This window comes from Neofelis nebulosa, chromosome 1 (genome assembly GCF_028018385.1).
Source record: "Neofelis nebulosa isolate mNeoNeb1 chromosome 1, mNeoNeb1.pri, whole genome shotgun sequence".
Taxonomy (NCBI): Eukaryota; Metazoa; Chordata; class Mammalia; order Carnivora; family Felidae; genus Neofelis; species Neofelis nebulosa.
This window is the reverse complement of record NC_080782.1, coordinates 111,372,465-111,396,232: the sequence shown is the minus strand read 5'-3', so window position 1 is coordinate 111,396,232 and position 23,768 is coordinate 111,372,465. Positions and strand designations below refer to the sequence as shown.

The window sequence follows — 23,768 nt, the reverse complement described above, 5'->3', positions numbered from 1 at the left end:
TCATTAAAGAACTACTGTATTTTCCACATAGGATATTATTTAATGAGAGCAAAGATAGTTATGCAATTTAAAATAGATCTCTTGAGTATTGTCCAGTCAGTTGAATTTAAGTTTAGAATTTATTGTTGAAATTTTAACTTTTTAAAACGCATTTTGGCATTTCAGGATAAGAAGATTGTGAATGTAGCATTATTAGTTGGCATTTTTTAATTAAAAGATGTTAATTAACATATTTTTATTGAAAGTTTGCTTGCTTTATGGTGGAGTACTTAGCAAAAGAGTCCCCAAATAAACTTTGTGTAGAAATTTTCTTTGATGTTGCACCCTTTTTATTTATAGTATCTCTGCTTTTTTATCCATCTAGTTTCATTTATCTCATGTTTCAAAAGGAGTTTCTTCCTAAAGTAAATTCTTGTATACTCGATTCTGACTAGAACCTCTTTGAACCTTGTTTTATTATTTTCACCTTTATCTTTTGCTCATTTATTAAAAATCCGCAACCGGTTAAAAATGACAAGTTTATTACTGAAAGACTATTTTGAGTTGTTAATTTGCTAATAGACATTGTGAATGTCCAAATTTGGGGAGGAAGATGAATATCATGCATAATTTGCAAAAAACAATGTTTGAAGTATTGTGTTTGGCTCTGGATATCACACTTCAGGAGAGATCCAGAGTGTCCAGACAGAGGTAGTGAAAATGATGAAAATTTCTAGAAATCATATCTATGACTATTAGCTGTGAGTCTTGAGGAGATTTATCCTGTGAAGAGAAGATTTAGGAGTAGCTTCACATATTTGGAAGATTGTTGTACAGAAAAAGATTAGGCTCATCTGTGTAGACATTTAAATTAGAACTCAGGTCAGAGGGGACATGTTTATCTTTTTTATAAGAAATAACTTTCAGACCATTAGAGCTATGTTATAAAAGGAAGAGAGTGCCTTGTGTTTAATTGTAGCCAAGAGAATTTAGGGAGATAAGGAGCTGAACACATTTGATCAGCACCTTGAATGATAAATACAATTTCAGAAAGAGTGGTTTAAGAGCTTCCTCTGTCAGGGCTTGGAAGGGGTAGGAAATACCACAGACATTAGAAGGTAGTCCCATGCTAGTGGACTTCAGTGTAGAACTAGAGAAAGCTAGTGAGGGGATAGACAGGGTCAGATACTAAAACGTCTTGAATACTCTAAGTTTGAAGTTTGCACTTTATTCTGTAGCTGTTAGGTAGCCATTGAAAAGCTTGGGACATGATAAGAGCTGCTGGAGAAATGACTCTGAAAGCCCTGTAGAAGGTGAGCTAGAGGGGAGAGGGAGGAGCTGAAATACTATTTGATGGGAGCATTTCTAGATTGACCTTGATCCTGGAAAGAGCTCTTATGAGACTGAAGTGATGTGAATGGAAAGAAAAGTTTTGATTTAGCAAAACTTTTAAACTTAACAATGACTTAGACTGGTGGAAGGGGAAAGAAAAGATGAGAGGCCAAAGATGATTTTGTTTTAATTCTGGAGAGCTGGTGGATTGTGGTGTACTGATTCATGCAAATAGAGGCTAATAGGGACACATGCAAATAGAGAAGTAGGCTTTGGGTTGGGGGTGGTCAAAGAGTAAATGGAGTTTGTTTGTTATAATAGGACAACTGTATAATCAGGCAATTTTATACTCAGATCTGCAGCTCCAAAGATGTTAGTGATTAAAATACAGATTTGGAAGCCACTTTTATATAGGTGATCATTAAAACTGTAGGGATGTTTATTCAAGCAGGGAGAGAGTAATAACAAGATCAGATTAAGAGACACGTATTTAGAAATGCTATCATTTTAGTGGTTTCTCCATCCAGGAGGAATAGATCCAAACTACCTGGCTGACATTCATGACCTTTAAGTCTATCCTGAAAGTGACATTTGTTTATAATCTAATCTGTAGATCAATAATTTTGTAAGAAGCATAGATATTTATATTAATAGAAATCAAACCTGAAAGTTTACATGATTTTTACCAGGGAGTTGAATCAGATAATAGTTATTTACTTTTCAGCATTCAGAAAAAAATAAACTTGATTGAATACAGCCATTTAAGAGTTGTATCTAGTTTGTTACTGTTTATAATACTGAGTTTAGTTGATGTTCCCAAAACAGAATTGGTTGGGGGCCAAGGCAGGGATAGCAATGGGCAGTAGGTAACGTTGACGTCTTCTTTTAGAATCCAGGACAAATGTTTCATCAGACGTGGTAGGTAGATTTATTTTGGGGATACATTTTTAAAAACTGTATGACCCTCATTAGGGCTTTTTGCATAGTGAATTGTTATACTAGGCTACTAGCAGTGATTTTAAAATTGTCATATTTAAATAATTATGAAATAAATCTCTTCAAAATTTTATTAGAAAATTTTACATTCCAAAAGATTTTTTTCATTTTGTTCTCAGTTTTTTAATGAAGCATTATTTGAACATTTATGAAACTTGTGAGCAAAGAAAAATTTGTGCTAAGATTTTCATGAAAGCATTTTACTGCCAAATTATATTTTATATACTTTCTAATTTATATGGATACATTTAGACTCACACATATTATCAGTGTGCTAAATACAGAATTTATAATAACATTTCCTGAATTTTTTAAATTTTAGAGTGAGAGAGAGAGAGCTCAGGGGAGAGGGGCAGAGGGAAAGAGAGAGAATCTTAAGCTGGCTTCACGCTCAGCATAGAGCTGGACACAGGTCTGGATCCCACAACCCTGGGATCATGACCTGAGCTGAAATTAAGAGTCGGGTACTCAACCGAGCCACCCAGGCACCCCAACATTTCCTGAAATTTATATTTCTTTTTTTTATTTATTTTAGGTAGTTAACATACAGTACAATATTGGTTTAAGGAGTAGATTTCAGTGATTCATCACTTACATACAACATCCAGTGCTCATCATACCACGTGCCCTCTTTAATACACATCACTCATCTAGCTCATCTCTCACCTACCTCTCTCCATCAACCCTCAGTTTGATCTTTAGGAGTCTCTTGTGGTTTGTTTATCTCTTCCCTCTTCTCCCCCTTCCCCTATGTTCATCTGTTTTGCTTCTTAAATTACACATATGAGTTAAATCATATGGTATTTGTCTTTCTCAGATTGACCTATTTTGCTCAGGATAATACTTTCTAGTTCCGTCTACATCCTTGCACATGACAAGATTTCATTCTTTTTGATGGCTGAGTAATAATTCCATTGTGTGTGTGTGTGTGTGTATGTGCCACATGTTCTTTATCCACTGAATTTTATATGTCAAGCTTTCTGGTTAAAAAAAAGTCTTTTAAATTTGGAGTTCTCAAACACTTCTGAGAAGCCAAATCAGAGGAAGTATACACCAAACCTTAAAAGTAGTAATTTTGAATTGAGGTTCATCAATCTAAAATTGAATTTTAATTAAAATTGAAGGATATTTTAGGGGGCCTAGGTGGCTTGGTTGGTTAAGATCGACTCTAGGTTTCAGCTCAGGTCATAATCTCACAGTTCATTGGATCAAGCCCCGCACCGAGCTCTGTGCTGACAGCATGGACCCTGCTTGGGATCCTCTCTCTTCTTCTCTCTCTGCCATTTCTTTATGCATGCTCTCTCTCAAAATAAAGAAGCTTAAAATAAAATAAAATAAAATAGAGTACTTTATATTATTTATATGTGTTTCCTTTTTTAAAAAGAATATTACAGTAGTTGGATTTTCTAGCCTGAAAATCATTTCTGTTGTATTTATCTTTTAGTTTATTTTTAACTGTCGAATTATGAAATATTCCAGACATATAGAGAAAAGGATAAAACAAACTTCCATGTACCCATCATTCATTTGCAACAGTTACCAAATTTTATTTGGTAGCTAAATTTATTTGGTAGCTAAATTTTATTTGGTAGCAAAATTTATTTGGTAGCTAAATTTTATTTTCTCCCTTTCCTCAACTCATCTTTCCTCTTATTTTGAAGCAAACACTAAACATGATGTTAATTTATCTGTAAGCATCTTAGTATATGTCTCTTAAACACAAGACTCCTCTTTTTACATATGACAGTAAACCATTATCTCATATAGAAATCAACAATTTCTTAACATCATTAAATATACTTTTTGTCACATTTCTCTGGTTTTCCCTGGTCATGTTAATTTATTGATTTGTTTACTTATTTTTACAGTTTGTATAAATGTAGCTCCAAACAAAATCTTTACATTATTATTGCTAATATGTTTTTAAGTCTTTTGTAATTTGTAGGTTGTCTTTTTATGTTGATTACCACCCCCCCCTTTTTACACACAGATCCCTGATTTTTGGGGAGCAAATGTAGAAAAAAAATTTAAAAAAATTTTTAATGATGGCATTAACCCATTTATATTTGTTGTAGTAAGTGGTGTATTTAGTACTACTTCAGTCATCTTATTTTTTTTGCTTTCTGTTGTTTATGTTTTCTTATTTCTGACCACCCTCCTTAGATGACTTATGCAGCATAGCCTTCATTTTACTTGAAAGTGATTGTACCAAGTGATACCTGTGTGAATGCCATATGCCTGTGTTTTCCCATAGGGCTCTGGTCACATTTTTCTGGGAGAACTATACTGATTACTCAGAATGCTTTACTTTTATCCCCTGCAAGTTGGAATCTTGAGAATGTCAATATCAGGTCAGATTTTTTTTATCACCTTTGATCTCAGGCCAGCTACTACCTTTTTTTTTTTAAACCAATTTTTTTTGCCCTGTGCTTTCAACTCTACTACTCTAACCTTGGGGTTCTTTCAGAGCTAATTTTTGGGAAAATCTATAGAGATGGTTCCAGTGAGGCTTGTATGTCTGCTAATTCATAAGCCAGTCAGCATTTCTAAGTTTGCCTTCCAATTCATCCTGTACCATTCATTAATTTCTCATGTGGCAAATACTTATTCAACACTGTTTTATGCAAAACATACCTGTTTTGTGTATTTCATATCTATTTGTCTCAGTTTCTGGTCTTTTGATGGTACCTTTAGCTATTTTCCAGTGTAGCTTCATTCACCCCCCACCTTATATTTTGAAAAATAAATGAAGTAAACATAAATCAATGGCTATTTTATTATTTTTTTTAAAGATTTTTAAGTAATTTCTACACCCAGTGTGGGGCTTGAGCCTAAAACCCCAAGGTCAAAAGTCGCATGCTCCACTGACTGAGACAGCCAGGCACCCCAATAGCACCCAGGCTATTTTAAACTGAAGTTTACATTTTTAATTTGTAATACAAATTAGAAACATTTTTTTCCTTCCATTTTGTTCTCACCTTACTGTAGCTTCCAATCGTTTTAGTAATGCTCACATTAATGATAATTATCATTCATCATGTGCCAACTGTATTTCTCATCTATGCAACACTCATATAACTAGGGATTATTATCCTCATCTTAAACATAAGGTGATTGTTTGATTTCTGAGTACTTAAATAAGCTACGTGATACAGAGTAGGTACTCACAAAACAGCTGTTCAATGAATTGAGATATTTATGGACCCAAATCATAAAAATAAAAACAAAGCAAGATTTTAAAAGCTACAGGAAATAAAGAAGTTGCTTTACAAAATCTTAAATCAGGTGATTAAGGTATATATATTTTTATTTATGGTAAATGGCCAAATATTCTTCAGGAACTAAAATGGTCTCATTATAAATAAGAGTATCTTTTCCATAACTTTTCTAGCATGCTTCCGCTTTGGACTTAGCTTAGTCAGGGACCTTCCAAATTTAGTTTTATTGCTAGCCTCAAACTTCTGTTAAGATACCCAGTCTTATTTTTTTTTCTTTAAGGATGAAGGTACCATCATCTGAAACTTCAAAACCTGCATCATCTACTGTTTAATATAATTACAGAGTTGTGTTGTTTTTGATAATGTTGCCTCAACCTGTTTGTATTTAGCACTTAAATATACTAAAAACTACAGGCTCTGTGCTTACAGCTCTGATCCTGGAACCTGTTTTGGATTCTCTCTCTTTTTCTCTCACACTCTCCCTCTGTCTTTCTCTGCTCACACTCTCTCTCTCAAAAAATAAACATTAAAAAAAATTATAGATATACTAAAAACTATAATGAATTAGTACTTGATTAAGATGTAGTTATTTAGAATCAGACAAATCAGATGGTCAGAATTATTGAATAAGATGTATCTTGTTTCATTAGGTAATTGGAAGACTATGATACAGCTCTTTAATGTGGTATTTAGTCTAACATTTGGGAAATGAAGAAATTTCAGATTTTTCCAGCAGGTGGCAGCATTGTTTAAAATAATTGTAGGTTGCCAGTTTATTCAGTATTTTTCTGTGAGCTGCTTTGAAGGAAGAAGGAAGAATCTTTTCTCTAAAATAATTGTATTTATACTTTTTCTTCTAAATAAACCCTGCACTACTGCTTTGTAAACTTCTGTCTCTTAATACAAGGGTTTTAAAATAACACAATGGATTTTACCTAGTCATTAATGAACAATAAGGGGCAATTATATTTTGAAGAATTCATGAAGACTTAAAAAAATCATATAATTTTTAGAACAGCAAGCAATATTCTTTTTTATTTAAAAATTTTTTAAGTTTATTTGTTTTGAGAAAGACAGAAACAGTACGAGTTGGGGAGGGATGTAGAGAGAGAATCCCAAGCAGACTCCCGCTGTCAGTGCAGAGCCCAGCATGGGGCTCAAACCCATGACTTAAGCCAAAACCAAGAGTTGGTCCCTTAACTGACTGAGCCGTGCAGGCGCCCCATAGAACAATAAGCAGCGTTGTATCTTGAGTTGTTAGAGATCACAATGTAATCATTACCATGGACATCATCAAATTGGAAACTATCCTCAAATGTTTTACGATACTAACTAAAACAAGCTTTCTGTTTAGGGATATCTAGAAGAAGTTGAACTTACTTTAAAATACTTTGTTGAGGGGTGCCTGGGTGGCTCATTCACGTAAGCACCTGCCTCTTGATTTCTGCTCAGGTCATGATCTCACTCTTTGTGGGATAAGGCCCCACTTCAGGCTCTGTGTTGTCAGTGTGGAACCTGCTTGGGAGTCTCTCTCTGCCCCTCCCCTTCTTGTGCTCACACCTGCTCTCTCTCAAAATAAATATATGTACTTTAAAAAATAAAATATTTTGTTGAATATAAGGTAATAATTATGAACTTTTATATAGGTTTTCTCAGGGTCGTCTGAAGGTTGAACTTTTAATTTTCTGATCTTCATTTTAATATTTCACTACTTAATTGTGTTTTCCTCTGAGATTATTTCAGTTGCTTACTGAATTCCCTACTTTTGCATGTGTATGCATGCATGTACACTTAATTGTATTTTGGTGAACAGAGAATACCAACATTTTCCCTGTAGTCCTTGAGTGCATTCCCACCTCATACCAGCAGAACCACATCTGTGTAATACTTTCATCTAAGAGAAAAATAGGAGGTTGAAATGTATTCACAGTCCTACCTGTCATTATTTTATACTGGCTTTAAAATGAACTTAAGCATCCTTAATCTTGAATTCTGCTTTTCCCTAGCAGGGAAATAGGGGATTTTTTTTTTTTTTTTTTTTAGCTGAAATGGAAACAAATAATGAATGAGTGACCAGGCTACATTATATCTGTTTCTAAGTGAGGCTTAGTTATGTAAGAGAAAAGAAGCTTTGAGGATTTTATAATTGCTTTACGCTAAGAGTAGTAATGACAGTAATGATAATTAGTATTAAATACTGTGAATTAGGCACCATTCCTAGCACTTGTCACTATTCACTGTACTTGTGGAAGAATTATAAAAAATAAAATAATATGTCTTTTGTTGATTTATCAAGGTTATTTAGTGATGAACTCCATTTGTATTAAAATACTCACGCAAAACCCAGTTTCTCTGTATCAATGTAAATCAGATGAAACTTACTTTTCTTACTTAGCCCTCTCCCTTTTCAGAGTACTACTCAGTTCAGCAATTCATTTCAGCTGCTATTTTAAGACTTTCTAAGTGTTAGTTATTCCACAAAAATTACAAAATTGAGTTGACATGCTTGCTTTTGGAAATGACAGTTGAATGGAGTTGGATAGAGAATTATCTTCAGAATCACAAGCACACTTCACTATATCATTGTTAGAATAAATTTCCAAAAAAAAATGGCTTTAGATTACATATATTTTTTTAAATTAGTTTTGTGATTTTAACACTGAAGAAGCAATTTTTTTCCTTTTATCTATTGCTTTTGAGGTAACTGGTGTCTCCATCTTGTGGTCCAAGTGACAAACTGCACTGTTTGCTAGAGATTCTAAAGAAGCATTTCCCTCAGCTTTTATCATGTAAAGTTTATTTTCTATGCTTTGTTTATTAAAAGCATAACTCTTTTTTTTCAAGTTTTTATTTAAATTCTAGTTAACGTACAGTGTTACATTAGTTTCACGTGTGGAATCTAGTGATTTACCACTTACACACAACACCCACTGCTCATCACCAGTGACCTCCTTAATACCCCTCACACATTTAACCTGTCCCTCCACCCACCTCACTTCCAGCAACCCTTAGTTTGTTCTCTGTAGTTAATCGTCTGTTTTCTGCATTGCCTCTTTTCCCCCCTATGTTCATCTGTTTTGTTTCTTAAATTCCACATGAGTGAAATCATGGTATTTGTCTTTCTCTGACTGCCTTAGTTTACTTAGCATAATACTGTCTTTCCATCCACATTGTTGCAAATGGCTAGATTTCATTGTGTTTATGGCTGAGTAATATTCTGGTGTGTGTGTGTGTGTGTGTGTGTGTGTGTGTGTGTGTGTATCACATCTTCTTTATCCATCAGTAAATGGACATTTGGGATCTTTTCACAGTTTGGCTATTATTGATAACGCTTCTGTAAATATTGGGTGCATGTATCCCTTCGAATCAGTATTTTTGTATGCTTTGGGTAAATATCTAGTAATGAAATTGCTGGATTATAGGGTACTTTTATTTTTAACTTTTTAAGGAGCCTCCATACTGTTTTCCAGAGTAGCTACACCAGTTTGCACACCCACCAACAGTGCAAGAGTGTTTCCCTTTCTCTGCCTCTTGACCAATACCTTTTGTTTGCTGTGTTAATTTTAGCGATTCTGACAGGTGTGAGGTGATATCTCACTGTAGTTTTGGTTTGTATATCCCTGATGGTGAGTGATATTGAGCATTTTTTCATGTGTCTGTTAGCCATCTGGATGTCTTCTTTGCAAAAACGTGTATTCGTGTCTTCTGCCCATTTTTTCAATGGATTATTTTGGATTTGGATGTTAACTTTTATTCTTTATATATTTTGGGTACTAACCCTTTACCAGATATGTCATTTGCAAATGTCTTCTCCCATTCTGAAGGTTGGCTTTTAGTTTTGTTGATTGTTTCCTTTGCTGTGCAGAAGCATTTTATCTTGATGAAATCCCAGTAGTTCATGTTTGCTTTTGTTTCTCTTGCCTCCAGTGATGTATGTAGTAAAGAAGTTGATATGGCCGATGTCAGGGAGGCTGCTGCCTGTGTTCTCCTCTAGGATTTTGATGGTTTCCTGTCTCACATTTAGGTCTTTCATCCATTTTGAATTTATTTTTGTGGTACAAGAAAATGGTCCAGTTTAATTCTTTTGCATGTTGCTGTCCAGTTTTTCCAATAGCATTTGTTGAAGAAACTGTCTTTTTTCCATTGGATATTCTTTCCTGCTTTTTCTAAGTTTAGTTGACCATATAGTTGTGGATCCATTTCTGGGTTTTCTACTCTGTTCCATTGATCTATGTGTCTGTTTCTGTACCAGTGCCACACTGTCTTGATTACTACAACTTTTATCCATCTGGATAAATTCTGGAACTTCTTGAGTTCCAGAATTGTGATGCCTCCAGATTTGCTTTTCTTTTTCAATATTGCTTTGGCTATTTGGGGTCTTTTGTAGTTCCATACAAATTTTAGGATTGTTTCTTGTAGCTCTGCAAAAAAACAAAACAAAACAAAAAAACAAAAACACTGGTAGTGTTTTGGTAGGAATTACATTAAATATGTAGATGGCTTTGGGTAGTACAGACATTTTAATAGTATTTGTTCTTCAAATCCATGAGCACGCAATGTTTTCCCACTTCTTTGTGTCATCTTCGGTTTTTTGCATCAGTGTTTTATAGTTTTCAGTGTACAGATAATTTACCCCTTTGGTCAGGTTTATTCCTAGGTATCTTATGGTTTATAGTGCATTTGCAAATGGGATCGATTCCTTGATTTCTCTTCCTGCTGCTTCATTATTGGTGTATGGAAATGCAACAGATTTCTGTATGTTGATTTTTGTATCCTGTGACGTTGTTCAATTCATGTATCAGTTCCAGCAATTTTTGGTGGGGTCTTTCAAGGTTTTCTACATACAGTATTATGTTGCCTGCAAATAGTGAAAGTTTGGCTTCTTCCTTGCTGATTCGGATGCCTTTTATTTCTTTTTGTTGTCTGATTGTTGAGGCTAGGACTTCAAGTACTATGTTCAAGAACACTAGTGAGAGTGAACATCTCTATCTTGTTCCTGACTATAGAGGAAACGCTCTCCATTTTTCCCCATTGAGCATGATACTCATTGTGGGTTTTTTGTATATGTTGAAGTATGTTCCAACTATCCCTACTTTGTTGAGGATTTTTATCATGAATGGAAGTTATACTTTGTCAAGAGCTTTTTCTGCATCTATTGAGAGGATCATATGGTTCTTACCCTTTCTTTTATTAAGGTGGTGTATCCCGTTGATTGATTTGCAAATAGCGAACCACCCTTGCAACCCAGGAATAAATCCCATTTGATCGTGGTGAATGATTTTTTTAATGTACTGTTGGATTAAATTTGCTAATTTGTTGGGAATTTTTGCATCCATGTTTATATGGAATATTGGCCTGTAGTTCTCTTTTTTAGTGGAGTCTTTGGTTTTTGGAATCAGGGTAATGCTGGCCTCTTAGAGGTGAGTTTGGAAGTCTTTTTCCACTTCTGTTTTTTTTTTTTTTTTTCAACGTTTTTTATTTATTTTTGGGACAGAGAGAGACAGAGCATGAATGGGGCAGGGGCAGAGAGAGAGGGAGACACAGAATCGGAAACAGGCTCCAGGCTCCGAGCCATCAGCCCAGAGCCTGACGCGGGGCTCGAACTCACGGACCGCGAGATCGTGACCTGGCTGAAGTCGGACGCTTAACCGACTGCGCCACCCAGGCGCCCCTCCACTTCTGTTTTTTTGAATAGTTTGAGAAAAATAAGTATTAACTCTTCTTTAAACATTTGGTAGAATTCCTCTGTGAAACCATGTGGCCCTGGACTTTTGGTTTTTGGGAGATTTTTGATTACTGATTCAGTTTCTTTGCTGGTTATCCATTTGTTCCAATTTTCTATTTCTTCCTGTTTTAGTTTTGATGGTGTATATATTTCTTTTTTTTTTTTTAATTTTTTTTTAACATTTATTTATTTTTGAGACAGAGAGAGAGAGAGCATGAACAGGGGAGGGTCAGAGAAAGAGGGAGACACAGAATCCAAAGCAGGCTCCAGGCTCTGAGCTGTCAGCACAGAGCCCGATGCGGGGCTCGAACCCACAGACCGCGAGATCATGACCTGGGCCGAAGTCAGACGCCTAACCGACTGAGCCACCCAGGCGCCCCATGGTATATATATTTCTAAGAATTTATTCATTTCTTCCAGATTGTCTGATTTAGTGGCATGTAATTTTTCATAACATTCACCTGTAATTGTTGTATTTCTGTGGTGGTAGTTGTTATTTCTCCTCTCTCATTTGTGATTTTATTTATTTGGGTCCTTTCTCTTCTCTTTTTGATAAGTGTCTCTAGGGGTTTATCAATTTTAATAATTTTTTCAAAGAACCAGTTGCTGGTTTCATTGATCTGTTCTATTTTTTTGTTTCTATATCACTTATTTATGCTTTAATCTTTTTTATTTCCCCTCTTCTGCTGGCTTTAGGTTTTGTTTGTTTTTCTTCTTCCACCTCCTTTAGGGTGTTTGAGATTTTTCTTGCTTCTTGAGTTCAGCCTGTGTTGCTATATACTTCCCTCTGATGACCACTTTTGATGCATCCCAAGGGTTTTGGACCATCTTGTTTTCATTTTCATTTGTTTCCGTATATTTTTTAAAATTTCTTTGTTAATTTCCTTGTTAATTCATTTATTCTTTAGTAACATGTTGTTTAACTTCCATATATTTGTGGTCTTTCCAAATTTTTTCTTGTGGTTGACTGCAAGTTTCATAGTGTTGTGGTCAGAAAATATGCATGGTATGATTTCAGTCTTTTTGTACTTGTTGAGGCCTTATTTGTGACCTAGTATGTGATCTATTCTGGAGAATGTTCTATGTGCACTCAAAAGGAATGTGTATTCTGTTTTTTTTTTAGGGTAGAATGTTCTGAATATATCTGTTAAGTCCATCTGGTCCAGTGGGTCATTCAGAATCATCATTCCCTTGTTGATTTTCTACCTAGATGATCTGTCCATTGATGTAAGTAGGGTGTTAAAGTCCCCTAATATTAGGGTATTATTATCAATGAGTTCCTAAAATCATAACTTATTAAACAGACATTGATCCAGTCTTCTCTCTAGGGCTTTGCTTAGAAAATTATTTTCTCTCCTCTCCATGTGTTTTTCATATTTCTCTTTATTTGCTTTTCACCCTTACAGAGGACAAAACACACTCAAAGAGACTATTTGAAGTGACCTGTTTTAAGAATGAAATGTCAATAGAAAAAGAGCTACTGTGATGGTGGTAGTGGTGGTGTTGTGTGTGGGTACCACAGAGGAAAAAGTTTGATTAGTTTTTTATGTTGAAAAATGAAACCTAAAATCTTCAGCACAATTCACTATATAATTTCAAGTGTAAGCTAATTAACAGAATTGATAATTCATCAAATAATGATTTTTTTTTTTTTAATTTTTTTTTTTTTCAACGTTTATTTATTTTTGGGACAGAGAGACAGAGCATGAACGGGGGAGGGACAGAGAGAGAGGGAGACACAGAATCGGAAACAGGCTCCAGGCTCCGAGCCATCAGCCCAGAGCCTGACGCGGGGCTCGAACTCACGGACCGTGAGATCGTGACCTGGTTGAAGTCGGACGCTTAACCGACTGCGCCACCCAGGCGCCCCTCAAATAATGATTTTTAACAAGGTTTTTCTAACAAAATTGTAATAGCACATTATGCCATCCTTCATTTCACATTTGTCTCTTTTAGTAGGATTAGTAAAGGTGTTATTTTTGTAAAATTTGAGGACTTACTCAAATTTTCTAAAGATTTATTAATCTTTGATTAATATTCTATTCATAGTGACCTTTCATGTTTTAATCCTTATTGGTCTATCTCAGTACCTCAGTTAGAAATTTTTTGTGTGATTTTACATCACTTTTATAGACTTTGTGAAGCTTTCTGTTTCAAGATTTGTTATTTCATGTTGCTTCCAATTAATGCTGTATTTGTAAACTTTGGAAAATTAGGGAAACCAACATACAAATGAAGAAGTTGCCTTGAAGAGTGAGTAGAAATTCAAATACTGAGTAAATCTTTAAATGTGGACCAATAATATAAGTTTATATAGTGAGTATTTTTATTTGTGTTGAAGCTATTGCTTTCCTGTGTGTACTGGAAACTGCACTTACTCTGTTAATAAATATACAATCAGTGAGGACTCCAGGACTTAAATACTTTGGCAATGTGCTTTCCCCTCACTGGCAAGATTTTTGAAAATGTAGTCTGTGTACTTATTTTAATTCTGATATAGAATTCACCATGCTCTAAGTATCGAACTTTGTACAATATGCCTTCACTGTGTTATAGGTGATCGCTTTTGTAGACATTTCCCTAACTCTGTGTATTCTTCTGGACAGTGTCCAGATTGTATCAGGTGTTCAGGAAAGAGAGTTTATCCATTAGACTGACAGTTAATGACTGAGTGCCAGGCACAGCTGTAGGCATTTGAAATGTATCAATAAATTGAATACTAAAAAATCCATGCCCTTATTGATTTAACATTGTAGCTAAACGCCTCAGCTGACAAAAAACCTAGATAATAAACAAATTACATAATTAATCCATTGTGGTAAGTGCTAAGGGAAAAAAAAATAAATTGGGGTAAAGAAATCAGGAGTACGGGAGGTAGGGAGTAGGTTGAAATTTTAAATGGAACAGTTAGGGTACCTTCATGGAGAAGGTAGCATTTGAACTGAGATGTAAAGGGGTAAGGAAGTCAGCCAGGTGGATGGTTATCTGAAGCAGGAACACACAGGTCAGATGGAGTAGTAGTGTAGATTAGCTTTTACTCTGCATAAAATGGAGAGTTATCCTCAGCACTTATGTTAGTGCTTAGTTTCCTTAGCATCTGATAAACTGAAGGAAATAAACTCCACAGGGTTGGCTCTGGTTTACCTTACCTCATTTCCTTTCTTGCTGTGCTTCTGCTGCTTCTCTCTGTTAAGCAGCAGAAGAGTAAAGAGAAATGTAGTCCCTTTGAGAGTATAAAAGCCCTCGAGATGGTTTCACTTTAAATCTAAAAGATTTCATTTTATCTCTAAAATTTGATTTTCTTTTTTTAAGATATTATTTCTGAGGCCTTCCTTTTGGCATATGAAATGAACCTACATTTAGTGACTGTTCACAGCAATACCTCTTTTTTTCTTTTCATTTCTTTTTTTTTTCTTTAGGAATCAGATACATTGTTCTATGCCTATGTGCTGTATCTAGGAAGGCAGATGGTATAATAGAAGGAGAAATGGACAATGCATAGAAACTAGGACCACTTTCTGCCACTTTCATTCATCTCTTGAGTAGTTAGCGAACCTTGTCTCTGCTGGAAATGTGTTTTTAAAATTAATAGACTTTATTTTTTAGAAATATTTCCACAAATTACTGAATGAAATATTTTGAGTACTTTGGTTAATGATCAAGATAATAAGTAAAACCATAAAAGCATTTTTAAATTTGGAAATACTTTTCCTGCAATACTGGAAGTTAGCATACATTATCATTGAAGGTCAAAAGTAAAATTAAGACCCACTGAGATGTTCAGTATAGAAATAGGGTATTTAAATTTTATGTACACTTTAATGTAACTTTTTTCAAGTTTATTTTTGAGAGAGAGAGAAAGAGAGCAAGCATGAGTGGGGGAGGGGCAGAGAGGGAGGGAGACAAAGAATCCCAGATGTGCTCCCTGATGTTAGCGGGGAGTCCGATGTGGGACTCAAACTGTGAGATGGTGACCTGAACCGAAATCAAGAGTCAGACGCTTAACAGACAAAACCACCCAGGCACCCCAACTTTTTAAATATAACTTTTTAAAATAACCAACTTTTATCAGAGCTGAGATACATGCGAAATACTTCAAATCTATGGTAAAACTTAATGTAGATGCAGGAAATGTGCTTTTATTCAGCAGACTTTTTCATGTAATTGTATTTTGTTAATTACATGAATTATGGAATATAAAATATAAATGATATTTGGAATACATCATTAGTTGGTTTTTATCTCACCTGTATTTTTTGTATTTCCCAAAACATTTTTGCCCTCATGACTTCTGTTGACCACTCAACCGTCTGTATAAAAGAGTACATAGCATACTCCTCCCTAAGTCCATTTTTAGTAGAGCCACCTTATATTTTTCCTCCATGATTCTTATAGGGGTATTTTCCCCCCCGAATCTGAGATTCACTTACTTGATCTTTAAGTTTTCCACATGAAAGCATTGACTTTGCATTTGTAGTTTTCCAAAGAGCAACTTAAAAATAATCTAGTGTAATAAATAAATAAGTAAATAATCTAGCATAATTTTTATTAAGTATTTCTGGGGCGCCTGGGTAGCCCAGTTGGTTAAGCCTCTGACTTCAGCTCAAGTCATGATCTCATGGCCCCCCATCGACTCTGTGCTGACAAATGAGAGCTGGGAGCCTGCTTCGGATTCTTTGTTTCCATCTCTCTCTACCCCTCCCCCGCTCATGCTCCCTCTCTTTCTCTCTCTCTCAAAAAATAAACATTAAAAAAAAAAAAGTATTTCTAAGTTAAACAATTCCTGAATTTTCTTTCTTTACTATCTCTGTTAAACACTGAAAATTAAGTCGGGTAGAAAATTGGAGTTAAAATGTTTTTATTCTGATTTTATTATATCAGAAACCACATGTGCAGCTTGAATAAGAAAGATAAATAATTCATTTAAATTTTTAACTTTGTGTGTCTCTGTGTATGCGTGTGTGTCTAACTTTAAGATACTATTATTTCCTTCCAGATGTGAATTGTAAATGGAGAGCCTTTTGAATGGCTACTTTTATTCATTTATAGATGAGGCACCTAAGGTCTGAAATAGATTGTTGCTGGCCCACAGCTCCTAAGAACTCAGACTATATTTTTCCAGTGTGTTTAACAGAAGTGATCTTCAGAGTGATTTAGTAGTATGCCAACTTTTTATTAGTATGCACCACACAATAAATACTTTACTCTCTATACCAATTAAACTTTATTTACTTTCATCATATATGTAAGTATATATTTTACTAATATATATAACTACTAATAAATACATAAACATAGATTTATAAAATATATACTTATATATAAAATGTAAATATATATAAATTTATATTATATATACACATAGACACACAACACATATCTACAAATGTATACCTTTTTGTCTGCCTTTCTTTTTAAAATAATCTTCTGTTTATCAGAACCAAAACAAGCTTTATAGCTAGTTCAAGAAACCATGAAATCAGGAAGGTTTTATGATGGAAGCATTGACACATACCAACAATAGTAGCCCAATACTGTATTATGACTATGTGGCACAGGTTCATTAGCACAAAGGATTGGTGATTGCAGTATAGTTTCCAATCAGTCTCTTTTGAAACTCATAAAAATGTGTCTATGGCCCTGTCTTGCAGTATTTCTATAATTGTGTCTGACTCCACTAAGATGTTTTCATTTGGGCACAATAGCCAAATAAGGAAAATAACTGAAACATTGGAAATACTGTAAAAACAATTGGTTGAGCTATAACTAAGGAAAATGGGTCAAAGCCAGTGTCAGATTTTTGAGAGCTGTATATGTATTTGTCTAGTTCAAATTCGGTATGATGGAAAGGCTGTCAATATTATAGGTAAAAAACTTAATTGAGCTCTCTTTGGATACCTTAATTTTGATTCATAAATTGATGACAAATCTTGATAACTTATTGATATGACATTAGAGTTTAATTAGAAAATAAAAGAATTGGGGGAGGAGCCAATATGGCGGAACAGCATGGAAGTTTTTTTTGCGTCTCTCATCCATGAAATACAGCCAGATTAACACTAAACCATCCTGCACACCTAGAAAACTGATTTGAGGATTAACACAACAATCTGCACAACCCAAACCACAAAACTCAGCAGGTACATGACGCAGAGTGGTGAACTGGGGAAGAGAGAAGCTGCAGAGGACAGGGACTTGTTTTTGCTTGTGGAGAGAGGACGGAGACGGGGGAGAGTTCGGGAAAAGCACTCCCCCCCAAAAACAGCTGGAGAGAAAGCGGAAAAGTGGAAACAGTCACAGGGAATGAACTAAAAAGGGAGAAAGGACAAAGGAGAGGGTTTAAATTCCATTAAGACTCTATAAACGGGGAGCACAGAGGCTAGAACTCCACAGCTCAATACCTGGCGGTGCTCTGGTGGGAAGGGTAAATCCCCAGGAGCAGAGTGGGGTCTGGGAAGTTCTCAGGCCACGCAGGGAGAAGCGGTTCCACTGCTGGAAAGACACTTGGTAGAGACTGTGTAGCCACCTGGTCCCAGCAGACCCCAGAGAACAGCCACATTCACTGGTGCTGGCAGGCCATTAAGGGTGAAGCCTAGTGCCAGATGTGTGTTGTGATTTTCCATAATCCCTGAAGCCCTGCTGCTACACAATCGCATGAACTTTAAAAAAAATTTTTTTTAATGTTTATTTATTTTTGAGAGAGTGAGACAGAGCGTGAACGGGGGAGGGCCAGAGAGAGGGAGACACAGAATCGGAAGCAGGCTCCAGGCTCTGAGATGTCAGCACAACGTGACCAACCGTGAGAACGTGACCTGAGCCGAAATCAGACACCAAACCGACTGAGCCACCCAGGCGCCCCTTCAGTCGCGTGAACTTTTTCTGGGGTGGGCTGGCACCCACCCGCAGTCTCTGGGCATCGGGAGCAGCACGGTCCCTTAAACGTTCCTGGGTGTAACCAGCACCTGGCCATTGCTCTGTGAGACCCTCCTGCAGAGGAGCAGGACAGGTCAAAGCCACAGTCCCTCAGAAGTGAGAGGTCAGGAAACACAGCTGCATTTTAGATAAAACTCAGGAGGGAGGTGCCACCTGGCAACCTGACGGCTTGGTCACAGACAGTGTAAAAGCAGGGAGTGGATGGAAGCCACACACAAAGGATGGGTATGCTATTGCTGGTCGGGGAGAGCAGAGTTCTGTTACTAGAGACTGGGTAGCTGGGTGATGCCATTTCACCCCTCATGTGTATGCGCATACACACCTATAAGCGCCACAACAATCCACCCCAGTAAGCTAAGCAGCGCTGTCTAGTGGAGAATGGAACCATTACACTAAGTCCCACCCAACTGGGCCAACCTGGTTCTTCAGGAACACCACAAATCTCTCTGCCTGCTTAGTTTATGGACTATAAATAGCTTCATGGTTTGACTTCTAGGGGAAACTGATGTAATTTCAGTTGTATTTCATTCAGTTTGCTGGTCCATCTATTCAATTTTCTTTTTTTTTTTCTTTTTTATTTCTTTTCTTTTTTGTGACTACAGAAAGAAAAAAATCTATTTTTATTTCATATTTCATTAAAAATAGTTTTCTTTATTTCTATATTTTTTACTTTTTTCATTCATTTCATTTCATCATTTCATTTTTTCTATTTCATTGTATGCATTTTCTCAAATTTTCAAACGTTTTCCTTTTTCCCCCCTTTTTTTCTAATCTGTCAGGTTCCTTTCCATAACCAGACCAAAACACACCTAGAATCTAGCATCATTTTTTTGACTTTTTAAATTATTTTTAATTTTTAATTTTTTATTATTTTTAATTTTTTAACCTCATCAATTCCTTTTCTCCCTTTAAATGACAAAAAGAAGGAATTCACCCTAAAAGAAAGAGCAAGAAGAAATTACAGCCAATGACTTAATCAACACTGATACAAGCAAGATGTCTGAAACAGAATTTAAAATCATGATTAGAATATTAGCTGAGGTTGAAAATAGATTAGAATCCCTCTCTGCAAAGATAAAAGAAGTAAAAACTACTCAGGATGAAGTAAAAAATGCTATAACTGAGCTGCAATCTCGAGTGGATGCCATGGCGGCAAGGATGGATGAGGCAGAACAGTGAATCAACGATATAGAGGACAAACTTATGGAGAATAATGAAGGAGAAAAAAAGAAGGAGACTAAGGCAAACAAGCACAATTTAAGAATTAGAGAAATCAGTGACCCATTTCAAAGGAACATCAGAATCATAGGGGTCCCAGAAGATGAACAGAGAGGAAACGGGGTAGAAGGGTTATGTGAGCAAATCATAGTGGAAAACTTTCCTAACCTGGGGAAAGACACAAACATCAAAATCCAGGAAGCACAGAGGACTCCCATGAGATTCAACAAAAAACAACAATCAACAAGGCATATCATAGTCAAATTCACAAAATACTCAGGCAAGGAAAGAATTATGAAAGCAGCATGGGAGAAAAAGTCCTTAACCTACAAGGGAAGACAGATCAGGTTTGCAGCAACCTATCCACAGAGACTTGGCAGGCCAGAAAGGAGTTGCAGGATATATTCAATGTGCTGAATTGGAAAAATATGCAGCTAAGAATTCTTTATCCAGCAAGGCTGTCATTCAAAATAAAAGGAGAGATTAAAAGTTTCCCAGACAAACAAAAATTAAAGGAGTTTGTAACCACTAAACCAGCCTTGCAAGAAATTTTAAGGGGAACTTTCTGAGGGGAGAGAAGATAGGAAAAAAAAAAGGAAGACCCAAAGCAACAAAGACTAGAAAGGACCAGAGAACACCAGCAGAAACTCCAACTCTACAAGAAACATAATGGCAGTAAATATATGTCTTTCAGTACTCACTCTAAACATCAATGGGCTAAATGATCCAGTCAAAAGACATAGAGTAACAGAATTGATAAGAAAACAAGATCCATCTATATTCTGTTTACAAGAGACCCACTTTAGACCTAAAGACACCTTCAGATTGAAAGTAAGGGAATGGAGAACCATCTATCATGCTAATGGCCGACAAAAGAAAGCCAGAGTAACCATACTTATATCAGACAGTCTAGACTTCAAAATAAAGACTGTAACAAGAGATGAAGAATGGCATTATATCATAATTAAGGGGTGTATCCACCAAGAGACCTAATAAATGTAGACATTTATGCTCCAAATGTGGAAGCACCCAAATATATAAATCAATTAGTCACAAACAAACTCATTGATAATAATGCCATTGTAGTATGGGACTTCAGCACCCCACTTACAACGTTGGACAGATCATCTAAACAGAAAGTCAACAAGGAAACAATCCTTTGAATGACACACTGGACCAGATGGACTTAACATATATATTTAGAACATTTCATCCTAAAGCAGTGGAATATACATTCATCTCCAGTGCACATGGAATGTTCTCTAGAATAGATCACATACTGGGACACAAATCAGCCCTCAACAAGTACAAAAAGACTGAGATCATACTGTGAATATTTTCAGACCACAATGCTATGAAACTCAAAATCAACCACAAGAAAAAATTTGGAAAGATAGTAAATACTTGAAAACTCAAGAATATGCTACTAAAGAATGAATGGGCTAACCAAGAAGTCAAAGAGGAAATTAAAAAGTATATGGAAGCCAATGAAAATGATAACCCCACAGCCCAAAATCTCTGGGACGCAGCAAAGGCGGTCATAAGAGGGAAGTATATAGCAATCCAGGCCTTCCTAAAGAAGGAAAAATGGTCTCAGATATACAATTGAACCTTACACCTTAAAGAGCTGGAAAAGGAACAGCAAATAAAACCAAAAACCATCAGAAGACAGGAAATAATAAAGCTTAGAGCAGAAATAAATGCTATCAAAACAAACAAACAAAACAACCCCAGTAGAACAGATCAATGAAAACAGAAGCTGGTTCTTTGAAAGAATTAACAAAATTGATAAACCACTAGCCAGGTTGATCAAAATGAAAAAGGAAAGGACCCAAATAAATAAAATCAAGAATGAAAGAGGAGAGATCACAACCCACACAGCAGAAATAAAAACAATAATAAGGGAATATGAGCAATTATACGCCAATAAAATGGGCAATCTGGAAGAAATTGACAAATTCCTAGAAACATATACACTACCAAAACTGAAACAGGAAGAAATATAAAATTTTACCAGACCCATAACCAGTAAAGAAATTGAACTAGTAATCAAAAATCTCCAAAAAAACAAGAGTCCAGGGCCAGATGGCTTTCCAGGGGAATTCTACCAAACATTTAAGCAAGAGTTAACACGTATTCTCTTGAAGCTGTTCCAAAAAATGGAAATGGAAGGAAAACTTCCATACTCATTCTATGAAGCCAGCATTACCTTGATTCCAAACCCAGATAAAGACCCCACTGAAAAGGTGACCTGTAGACCAATTTCCCTGATGAACATGGATGCAAAAATCCTCAACAAGATATTAGCCAACCAGATCCAACAATACATTAAAAATATTATTCACCACGACCAAGTGGGATTTATACCTGGGATGCAGGGCTGATTCAATATCCTCAAAACAATCAATGTAATTCATCACATCAATAAAAGAAAGGACAAGAACCACATGATCCTCTCAATAGATGCAGAGAAAGCATTTACAAAAAATACCATCCTTTCTTGATAAAAAAAACCCTCAAGAAAGTAGGGATAGAAGGATCATACCGCAAGATCATAAAAGCCATACATAAACGACCCAATGCTTACATCATCCTCAATGGGGATAAACTGAGAGCTTTCCCCCTAAGGTCAGGAACAGTACAGGGGTGTCCACTCTGGCCAGTCTTATTCAACACAGTATTGCAAGTCTTAGCCTCAGCAATTAGACAACACAAAGAAATAAAAGGCATTCAAATCAGCCAGGAAGTCAAACATTCACTCTTTGCAGATGACATGATACTCTGTATGCAAAACCCAAAAGATTCCACCAAAAAACTGCTAGAACTGATCCATGAATTCAGCAAAGTGGCAGGATATAAAATCAATGCACAGAAGTCGGTTGCATTCTTATATACCAAAAATGAAGCAAAAAAAAGAGAAATCAAGGAATCAATCCCATTTACAATTGCACCAAAAACCACAAAATACCTAGGAATAAATCTAACCAAAGAGGTAAAAAATCTGAAAATTATAGAAAACTTATGAAAGAATTTGAAGACACAAAAAAATGGAAAAAGATTCCATGCTCCTGGATAGGAAGAACAAATATTGTTAAAATGTGGATACTACCCAAAGCAATCTACATATTCAATGCAATCCCTACAAAATAACACCAGCATTCTTCTCAGAGGTAGAACAAACAATACTAAAGTTTGTATGGAACCAGAAAAGACCCTGAATGGCCAAAGCAATCTTGAGAAAGAAAACCAAAGCAGGAGGCATCGCAATCCCAGACTTCAAGCTATACTACAAAGTTGTAATCATCAAGACAGTATGGTACTGGCACAAGAGCAGACACTCAGATCAATGGAGCAGAATAGAGAACCCAGAAATAGACCCACAAATGTATGGGCAAGTAATCTTTGACATAGCAGGGAAGAATATCCAATGGAATAAAGAGAGTCTCTTCAAGTGGTGCTGGGAAAACTGGACAGGGACATGCAGAAGAATGAACCTGGACCACTTTCTTACACCATACACAAAAACAAACTCAAAATGGATGAAAGACCTCAATGTAAGACAGGAAGCCATCAAAATCCTCAAAGAGAAAGCAGGCAACAATCGCTTTGACCTTGGCTTTAGCAACTTCTTACTCAATACATCTCCAGAGGCAAGGGAAACAAAAGCAAAAGTGAACTCTTGGGACCTCATGAAAATAAAAAGCTTCTGGAGAGCAAAAGAAACAATCAGCAAAACTAAAAGGCAACCGACGGAATGGGAGAAGATATTTGCAAAGGACATGTCAGATAAAGGGTTAGTATCCAAAATCTATAAAGAACTTATCAAATTCAACACCCAAAAAACAATCCAGTGAAGAAATGGGCAAAAGACATGAATAGACACTTCTCCAAAGAAGACATCCAGATGGCCAGCCGACACATGAAAAAATGCTCAACATCACTCATAATCAGGGAAATACAAATGGAAACCACAGTGCAATACTACCTCACACCTGTCAGAATGGCCAATATTAACAACTCAGGTAACAACAGATGTTGGCGGGGATGCAGAGAAATAGGATCTCTTTTGCATTACTGGTGGGAATGCAAACTGGTGCAGCCACTCTGGAAAATAGTCTGGAGGTTCCTCAAAAAATTAAAAATAGAACTACCCTACGACCCAGCAATTGCACTACTAGGTGTTTATCTAAGGGATACAGGTATGCTGTTTCGAAGGGGCACATGTGCCCCAATGTTTATAGCAGCACTATCAACAATAGCCAAAATATGGAAAGACCCCAAATGTCCATTGATGGGTGGACAAAGAATATGTGGGGTGTGTGTGTGTATGTGTGTGTGTGTGCGTGTGCGTGTGTGTGTGTCACACA

General features: G+C 36.0%; 1 protein-coding gene and 1 pseudogene across 1 annotated transcript in view; both read left to right on the top strand.

The window, feature by feature from the left end:
- The window catches only part of NDUFAF2 (NADH:ubiquinone oxidoreductase complex assembly factor 2), a 175,470-nt gene that overhangs the window by 3,052 nt on the left and 148,650 nt on the right, over window positions 1-23,768 (top strand). The window lies entirely within an intron of this gene.
- Window positions 1-23,768, top strand: part of LOC131489123 (PRELI domain-containing protein 1, mitochondrial-like) — an 84,268-nt pseudogene that overhangs the window by 692 nt on the left and 59,808 nt on the right.